The sequence below is a fragment of the Melanotaenia boesemani genome, chromosome 13 (assembly GCF_017639745.1).
Source record: "Melanotaenia boesemani isolate fMelBoe1 chromosome 13, fMelBoe1.pri, whole genome shotgun sequence".
In the NCBI taxonomy this organism is placed as follows: Eukaryota; Metazoa; Chordata; class Actinopteri; order Atheriniformes; family Melanotaeniidae; genus Melanotaenia; species Melanotaenia boesemani.
Window position 1 is genome coordinate 29029831 of NC_055694.1, and position 9202 is coordinate 29039032.

Here is a 9202-nt window from a genome sequence, read left to right on the forward strand (position 1 = left end):
TTTGAACCCTCTAATGCAGTGGTTCTCAAACTGGGCATCACACTGACCTCATGATGGCAAAGGCAAAACGACTTTCTGCCCTTCAGCGTGGTAGGATTTTTTAGCTGCACAAATGGTAAATGGAATGCACTTACATAGCGCTTTTCTAGTCAGCTTGACCAATCAAAGCGCTTTACACTACCTGTCACATTCACACACACACATACACGTATCCCAGTAGGCAAAATGGGAGGCAACCTAGGGTTAAGTGTCTTGCCCAAGGAGACGTCGACATGTAGTCAGGATAAGTTTGGAATTGATCCACCAGCCTTCCACTTGGAAGACGACTGCTCTTTCTCCTGAGTTACAGCCACTCACAAGCAAGGCCTCTTGCAATGTGCCATCGCTTCTGGAGTTGGAAGCAGTAAGGCAGCCAATTTAAATTTCCTAACAGATCCTGGGGGTTATGTGACAAAAAGTCAAGTGGTAGACCCAAGAAAATTTCACCTTCACTGTGCCAGAGAATCCAACGGGCTGTCTATGATGACACAGGCCGATCCTCAACCCAAATTAAGGCCCTTACTGATACTGACTGCAGTCAAATAACCATAAGACGGCATCTGCGAGAGAAGGGCTTTAAGGGCTTTAAGAACGAAAAACTTCATTAGGCCACGTCTCCTCCCATGCTACAAACTTGCCCAAGAAGATCCCACTGGAGATGTTTTCTAGACTATATATATATATATATATACTGTATATGTGTGTTAAGGTCCAACTGATTTATCGGCCAATAATAGCCCCTTTCAAAATGGCCAATATTGGTCGTTATTTTGCTCAATAATTGCCAATTTATTCTTAATTTCTCATAAAACAGTAAATGCCGTTAAGTGTCGGAGTCGTGCAGAATGATATCCATGTGGCGTTTGCCCAGTAGCTGGAGCTTTGACTCCATTTAATCCCCCTGTCTTTTCAACAGTGGTAGCGACAGCCAGGTTACATTACAACAGTGGGCTGAGTGGAGCTTGCTGACAGGTAAGTTTATAATACTATTGTGAAATTAATTATTAATATTACAGTCTGTCTTCAGCCACCGTCATGACCATTATATATAAAATACAACTTTATTAAATACATCATTTTGACATTTGAGAAAAAGAGTTCTTCTTCTTGAAAGTTCTTCGTTCTTGAAAGTTGAAGAGTAGAAAAATAAAAGAGCCTTGAGAAAACAATGTTACCTTAATATTTTTGGTTGGTTTCTTCTCACATTTACCTGTTTACAACTTTTTAAAACATTTTTCTACTTGTACTTTAACCTACTTCTAATTTGCATCAAGTACAAAATAAGATATATTTAATTAATTCATCATTCATTTATACAATTCATTTATAGACTGACCTTTTTAAGGTTATATAATTTAACAGTTATTTAATGCTTTGTTTCATGGTTTTGGAAATTCTTCTGTTGTAAAGTTAAACATATACTAAAGGACAAAATATAAAGTAAAATGTGTATATATATATATATATATATATATATATATATATATATATATATATATATATGTCACTCCAGTTAATTAAACTCTTAGTCTTGTTTAATTTATTTATTTATTTTTTTTACAGCACCAAGTTTGCATAATTCTTTATTGCTAACTTGTGAGATTTCCCAGTGCAGGCAGATTCCACCCCATTGCAACACAGTACAACACATGAAATCCTTTCTTTCTTTTGGACATAAAACTCTTTATATCAGTAATGTAGATCTGAACCAAAGTCTTTTGTAAACATTGTAAATATTTATGTATTTGTTAATGTCTTTAGCATATTATTTCTATTTTTATTTAATTTAACCGCTTATTCTACTTCTTACTGTCATTCTTGTCTATATTCTGTTTCTTTTTCTCCTACTGTGTGTTACTGTCTTTAGCTGTTTTAAGGAGCACTGTAATGCAACAAATTCCCTCTTGGATTAATAGTGTGTCTCATTCTGAAGTGAGCAGCAGGTTCCTGGTTGCCCAGAGGGGGGCGCCATCATCAAGCAAGAAAGCAAGGAAATCAAAGCTGACAATTGGCCTGAGAGAGAAAGTGATAAAGAAGGTGGTTGTGGGGGTGGGGGTCCTACTCCCTTAAACATAAACTGCCAACAAGCTTTGAATCTTCAGGACTGTTGGCCTCCCACTGCTTTGCCAGGGGTTGTGATAAATTAAATTATCTAAGTGTGTCAGACTTCCTGAGGGAAATTTAACAGCTCCAGAATTACAAAATTAGCTGTTAAATGTCACTTCAATCATTTATGGAAATCTGGTCCGCGATGAAGTTTGGAAATGCACCATGAATTCACAACTCAGCCTAATTGTCACATGATGTGTAAGCTATTTTGTCATTGTCGCCTGTTATATTTACTCTGTAATGCTGTAACCGATTGAATGCCTGTTACAGTGTTCATGAATTCACAAATACACGATTCAGAGCTAATTTTAAGGATGACATTTAGACCCTGTTTATTACACCTGTTAGACGTATGAAACCAAGGAGTCAAAACAGACTAATAATATGAGTCACCCCTCCTGTGTAAATTAGAGATGATGCTTCACATGATGCGTTCAGGTTAACGTCTCTGAGATGAGCTGATGATAATATCAGACCACCGACCTCTCTCTTATGTAGCAACAGGTGCCTGGATACTTGGTTTTAAACACAGGGATGAGCAATAATTAGAGCGCAGTCACATCATCATCTTCATCATTAGTTATCATTCTAACATCCATCCATCCATTTTCCATACATGCATGCATGGCAGCTTCCGCCATCTGTGTGTGAATGTGTGTGTGAATGGGTGAATGTGATGTATAATGTAAAGTACTTTGGATAAAAGCGCTATATAAGTATAGACTGTTTGCCACCAGGAGATTTGGAGCTAGGAATCATCAAGAACACATGAAATGATGTTTTTATACATTTTAGTTGATTTAAGTTTCATTCAATAAATTTTAAATAAATTACAAATACAAGTGAATACAGTGGTCAGCGTTGTATACCATCTCTCCCTCATCTCCGCCATCACCATGTTTACATTCAGCTGTGAGAACAGTTGAACAGAACATTAATTTATTCAACTTTGTCTTTTCCAGAGAACATTTGACTGATTTAAAATGAGAGTTAATAACAACTGAATTAAAATTAAGATAAATCTATTCTGTTAAAGACAATATGAACTACAGTCTGGTCAGAGCCACAGGTTTAACATTCTGTGTTTCTCTGCAGCACTGCCGGTGTTTTCTAGGGCATTTAAAGTCCAACCTGGAGCTCAGCTCATCCATCTACTCAGTGCTACTCAGCCTTCCCATGATGGGGTAGAGGCCCACAAGCTTCAAATTCCTGGTGAAAAATACCTGCAGGACCACAGGGGTACAACAGCGAGTCCAAATCCATATCCTAGTTCTTTACTAATGATGGAGTGTTGGAATAGACAGCTGTGAAAGGAAAAATCCATTTAATAATAATTCAAGCGTATTCTGAGAGTACTCGATCACCCATGTTAAAGAGTTACTATGTGCAATAAGAAAAGATGTTTAAACAAATAGGTGATAGAGTAATGTATGTCTTCATGGGGGGTAAAAGTCAATGTTTACTCAAAACGTCTGTACTAAATCTTGGACTGATCAAACAAGATCCAGCTGTTCTCAGAACATCGACAGACTTCTCAATGCTAATACAGATGCTTCGTTCCAGGTCTGAGGCAAACACAAACGCACTAAAACAACAAGTGAAGTACTGTGGAGTGTGTGTCTTTGATAAATGAGGCTGAGTCACATATCAAACATTTACTGAACCACCCACTGGAAAGAGAAAGGCCTAACCTCTCTAATTACAGATGAGAGAAGCAGGTTGGTTTGAACAGTGGTGCTGGTGTGGCGGTACACTATGTGCTGTGATGTGAAGGAACGTTGGGACTAATGTGCCCTGCTGAATAAACACTGAAAAATCCCTGGATTACATCCCGACGTGTTCTCCTCTCACCCACTTAGGTTCCATGCTGCTCTCTCTTGCTCGGTGACCTTATTGGCCTCTGCTTGCACAATTATAAAGGAAAGTAAACCCAGCAGCAGCTACGAGTCCAGACAAAAAAAAAAAAAAAAAAACCATAACATTTAATACAATAACAGCAACAAGTTAAATCTGCATGAAGGTAGAGGCACTCTAAGTGAAGTTGCCACAAAACAGAAACTGAATTTGCCTTGTGGAGCTTTTTAAAGACCCATTTGTGTATGGATATGGAGCACTTAGACCGTCCTTTATGTACTTATTTACGTACTTCATTTGGCCCGTTTTCCGATGTGGCCTCAGATGTTCCTCCCATTTTCTGTCACCCAAACAGCTGAGAGATCTGTGCTTTCTCTACTTTATCTGCAGCAAGCAGTCACTTTTATCTGACTTCAGACCATCTGCAGTGAGGAAGTAACCAACATATGGCACTTAAGTCTTGCGAACATGGACATAATTTTTTTTGGGGGGGGGGTTCACAGGGGACATGTTCCCTGCACTTTTTCAAAAGGCCGTTTTGGTCAACTGCCCTTTTTACTGTCCAAAAACAATGTTTTCCTATAGTAAACTGAGACACGTAAAGCACTAGGACCAAGCAGAAAACAGCCCCTCAAGCTGAAGCCTGTTTCCTTTAGTTTAGACCAGGGCTACTCAATTCGGTCCTACGAGGGCCGCAATCCAGCAGGTTTTCCATGTATCCCTGCACCAACACACCTGAGTCAAATTAGGTGGCTCTAACAGCCAATCAGGTTCTACACAATGACTCATTAATTTGACTCAGGTGTGTTGGTGCAGGGATACATGGAAAACCTGCTGGATTGCGGCCCTCGTAGGACTGAATTGAGTAGCCCTGGTTTAGACTGTCCACAAGGTGTCCATGTGCACACGTGCTTATGTGCGTATGTGTGTTTGGTAAGTAGGTACAGCCAGGATGTCTAAAAAAGGAAAAGTGGACATAAGAAGTAAGTTATTTAGAGAAATGCGTTACACCCATCTTGCAACACCTTCACTGCTTCCATAAAGAAGCATATCCACTTTAAGATCCTCATCGTTTACAAAGCTCACAATAATCTTGTAAACTGTATTCTTTTATTGGAAGTGCTGATAAATAAAATGTTTTATTATTGTAATTGTTAATGTTATTATTATTGCTATCATTAAAAAGGGAAAAACAAAAAATATATACAAATGTGATTTTTATACATCCAAACTAATGATAATTGTGAAGTTTTTCCTCTATAACTATCATTAAAATTGATGATTGTTGCACCTCAAATTGTCCCACTGTTCATGTCATGCACCAATATATTTTTGAAAGGTGATGAATGGTAGAGATGCAGGAGGAAACACTGAAGAAGGGAGAGTAGGAGAAGCTAGAGGAGATGGAGAAGAAGAGGCTGGAGATGGAGGAGGGGGAGTAGGAGAAGCTGGAGGAGAGGGAGGAGAAGAGGCTGGAGGAGGGAGAGTAGGAGAAGCTGAAGGAGATGGAGGAGAAGAGGCTGAAGATGGGGGAGGGAGAGTAGGAGAAGCTGGAGGCGATGGAGAAGAAGAGGCTGGAGGAGGGAGAGTAGGAGGAGATAGAGGAGAAGAAGAGGCTGGAGGAGGGAGAGTAGGAGGAGATAGAGGAGAAGAAACTGGAGGAGGGAGAGTAGGAGGAGATAGAGGAGAAGAAACTGGAGGAGGGAGAGTAGGAGAAGCTGGAGGAGATGGAGGAGAAGAGGCCGGAGATGGATGAGGGGTAGTAAGCTGGAGGAGATGGAGGAGAAGAAGCTGGAGGAGGGAGGGTGAGAGGAGATGGAGGAGAAGAAGCGGGAGGAGGGAGAGTAGAAGAAGTTTGAGGAGATGGAGGAGAAGAACCTGGAGGAGGACAACTAGGAGGAGATGGAGGAGAAGAAGCTGGAGAAGGGAGAGTAGGAAGAGATGGAGGAGAAGAAGCTGGAGGAGGGAGAGTAAGAGAAGCTGGAGAAGATGGAGGAGAAGAGGCTGGAGATGGAGGAGGGAGAGTAGGAGGAGATGGAGGAGAAGAGGCTGGAGATGGAGGAGGGATAGTAGTAGAAGCTTGAGGAGATGGAGGAGAAGAACCTGGAGGAGGACAACTAGGAGGAGATGGAGGAGAAGAAGCTGGAGAAGGGAGAGTAGGAAGAGATGGAGGAGAAGAAGCTGGAGGAGGGAGAGTAGGAGAAGCTGGAGAAGATGGAGGAGAAGAGGCTGGAGATGGAGGAGGGAGAGTAGGAGGAGATGGAGGAGAAGAGGCTGAAGGCTCAGAGGTGAGGTTGAAAGAATAAACATAAAACATTGTGACAAATTTTAGAGTGATGATAATCTGGATCAGAGCTTTCAAAGTTCAAACACCAGACATCCTGAGAGGCATGCTGTCTGGAGTCATAGGTCTTGTTGATCAGGTGGAGGTATTTTTGGTCAGGTGGAGGTCTTTTTGATTGGGTGGAGGTCCTTGTGAGGCTGTTGGTGATTGTTCCAACATCGTCTGCTGAAGCTGAGAGGAGTTTCAGGGCATTGAGGAGGTTAAAGACCTGTCTTTGCAACTGCGTGAAGCAGAAATGCCTTAAGAATGTGGCAGTTTGTCAAATACATCAAAGAGTTGATGCCTTGGACAGGAAGAAACTGCCAGGAATTTATCTCTGCCAATGATCGCAGACAACATGTGTTTGGAAACTTTGATTGAGTTCATTATGTTAACCCTCCTGTGGTCTTGCTGTTCACTTTTCATTAAAAAAAAAATTAAATGGTTCTGTGTTACACTTATTTACTTACTTACACTGAATAATGGACATTTTATTCAATTTCTTCCCACCTGTGATGCCAGTTTGACCTGCCCACCATTGGGTGGTGCTATGTAAATGATATTCCATAAATACGTGTAAAATTGGTGGTACTGAGTTGGTGTGAAGTTGACCAACAAAGTGAAACAAAGAATTGGGTAATAATGTTTTACTACATGCTTTACAACCAGTTAAACCAAAAAAGGAAAGATAAGGAACAGAAAACTACTAGAAAACACAATGAGCTAAAAGATTATTATTATAAAAAAATACTTCTGCCCCCCCACCTTTGAAATCAAAACTTCGTCCCTGCTTGTGACTAGGACACTTGTTAAAGTTGAACTTTGGGTTGTAGCTTGTAGCTCTTTCAATGACAGAATTACATCATGTGTTTCAACATCCAGTGCTGCTATCAGAATGTCATCCATAATGGTCATGACACCTGTTATACCATTTAGCATGCCATCCATTATGCCCTGGAAGATTTCGGAGCACATTTCAATCCAAATGGCAGTCTGATCCATCTGTACCTGCCAACAGGACTGTAAATGACCCATGTTTTTTGTTCAAATGCAATAATTTACAGTATGGTGCTTTTGTTTTATACCATTTGTGGTTGTGGAATTATTGTTTTAAATGCTTTTATTTTGAAGACGAGGATGAGGTCCCGCGACGCCTTGCAACTTCTGCTTGGTCATTAGTCATCCGCTAGCAGTGAAAACTGAAAAAGAAGGAAAAACATAAAAAAGTTACAATGATATAGCTTGTTCATGCCAAGAAAATTTAAGAAACCTGTTCAGATTGTTTCATAGCACCCAGATGGGAGGTGCAGAGGTATGTTTGTTGTATGAATGTGTATTTTGAGTTTGTTGCCGTGTGTTGCACTTTTCAAACAGCTAATGTTAGCTAGTATTTCATAGATTATTAACCAGTGAAATTGTGGTTATATGGAATGTATGTGAGTTTGTGCTTTCAGCTCCTACTGTGTGCATGTGATTTTTGTGCTTTGTGTGAATAATAAATGTTTAAACCGGCATGATTGGCCATTAGTCATTTCTGGAATGTGACATTCTGATTGGGATGCTACAGTAAGAGCTTGCCCTCTTTTTCAAACTCTTCTTTGAATGAGCATCATTCAAAGGTATACAACAACTGATTAACACATAAGGAACAATTCACTGTCATCAAGAACTTTATTGCTCATTGTTATACCTGTAACAACAAGACCCTGAAGAGAGTGTAGAGCTGGTCCACTGTTCAATGACCAGGACAAAAACCACACTGATCCTCCTCAATCTGAGGTTCGACTATCCGACGGACCCTCCTCTCCAGCACCCATGAATAGACCTTACCAGGAAGGCTGAGGAGTGTGATCCCCCTGTCCACCTTTTTGAAGAGGGGGACCACCACCCCAGTCTGCCAGTCCAGGGGAACTGTCCCCAATGTCCACGCAATGCTGCAGAGTCGTGTCAGCCAAGACAGCCCTACAGCATCAGGGGCCTTAAGGAACTCTGGGAGGACCTCATCCACCCCTGGGGCCCTGCCACTGAGGACCTTTTTAACCTCCTCAGCTACCTCAGCCCCAGATATGGGAGAGCCAACACCAGGGTCCCCAGACTCTGCTTCCTCATTGGAAGACGTGCTGGTGGGATTGAGAAGGTCTTCAAAGTATTCCCTCCACCCCCTCACAACGTCCTGAGTCGAGGTCAGCAGCCCCCCATCCCCACTGTACACAGTGTTGACAGAGCACTGCTTTCTCCTCCTGAGCTGCAGGATGGTGGATCAGAATCTCCTTGAAGCTGTCCAGAAGTCATTATCCATGGCCTCTCCAAACTCCTCCCATGCCCGAGTTTTTGCCTTAGCCACCGCTGAAGCTGCATTCTGCTTAGCCTGCTGATACCCATCAGCTGCCTCTGGAGTCGCACAGGCCAAAAAGGCCCGATAGGACTCCTTCTTCAGCTTGACTGCATACCTCAATGCTGGTGTCCACCAACAAGTTCGGGGGTTACCGCCATGACAGGCACCGACGACCTTGCGGCCACAGCTGTGGCTGGCCGCCCCAACAATAGAGGCACGGAACACAGCCCACTCGGACTCAATGTCCCACGCCTCACCCGGGACATGGCTGAAGCTCTGCCAGAGATGGGAGTTGAAACTCTTTATGACAGGGGACTCTGCCAGACGTTCCCAGCAGACCCTCACAACAGGCCTGACCGGCATCCTCCCCCACCATCTGAGCCAACCTACCACCAGGAGGTGATGAGTTGACAGCTCCGCCCCTCTCTTCAGCACAGAAGTCCAACAACAAAACACCACTCGGATTAAGATCAGGGGGGGGGGGGGCATTCCTCCCAGTCACGCCCCTCCAGGTCTCGCTGTCATTGTCCATGTGGGCATTG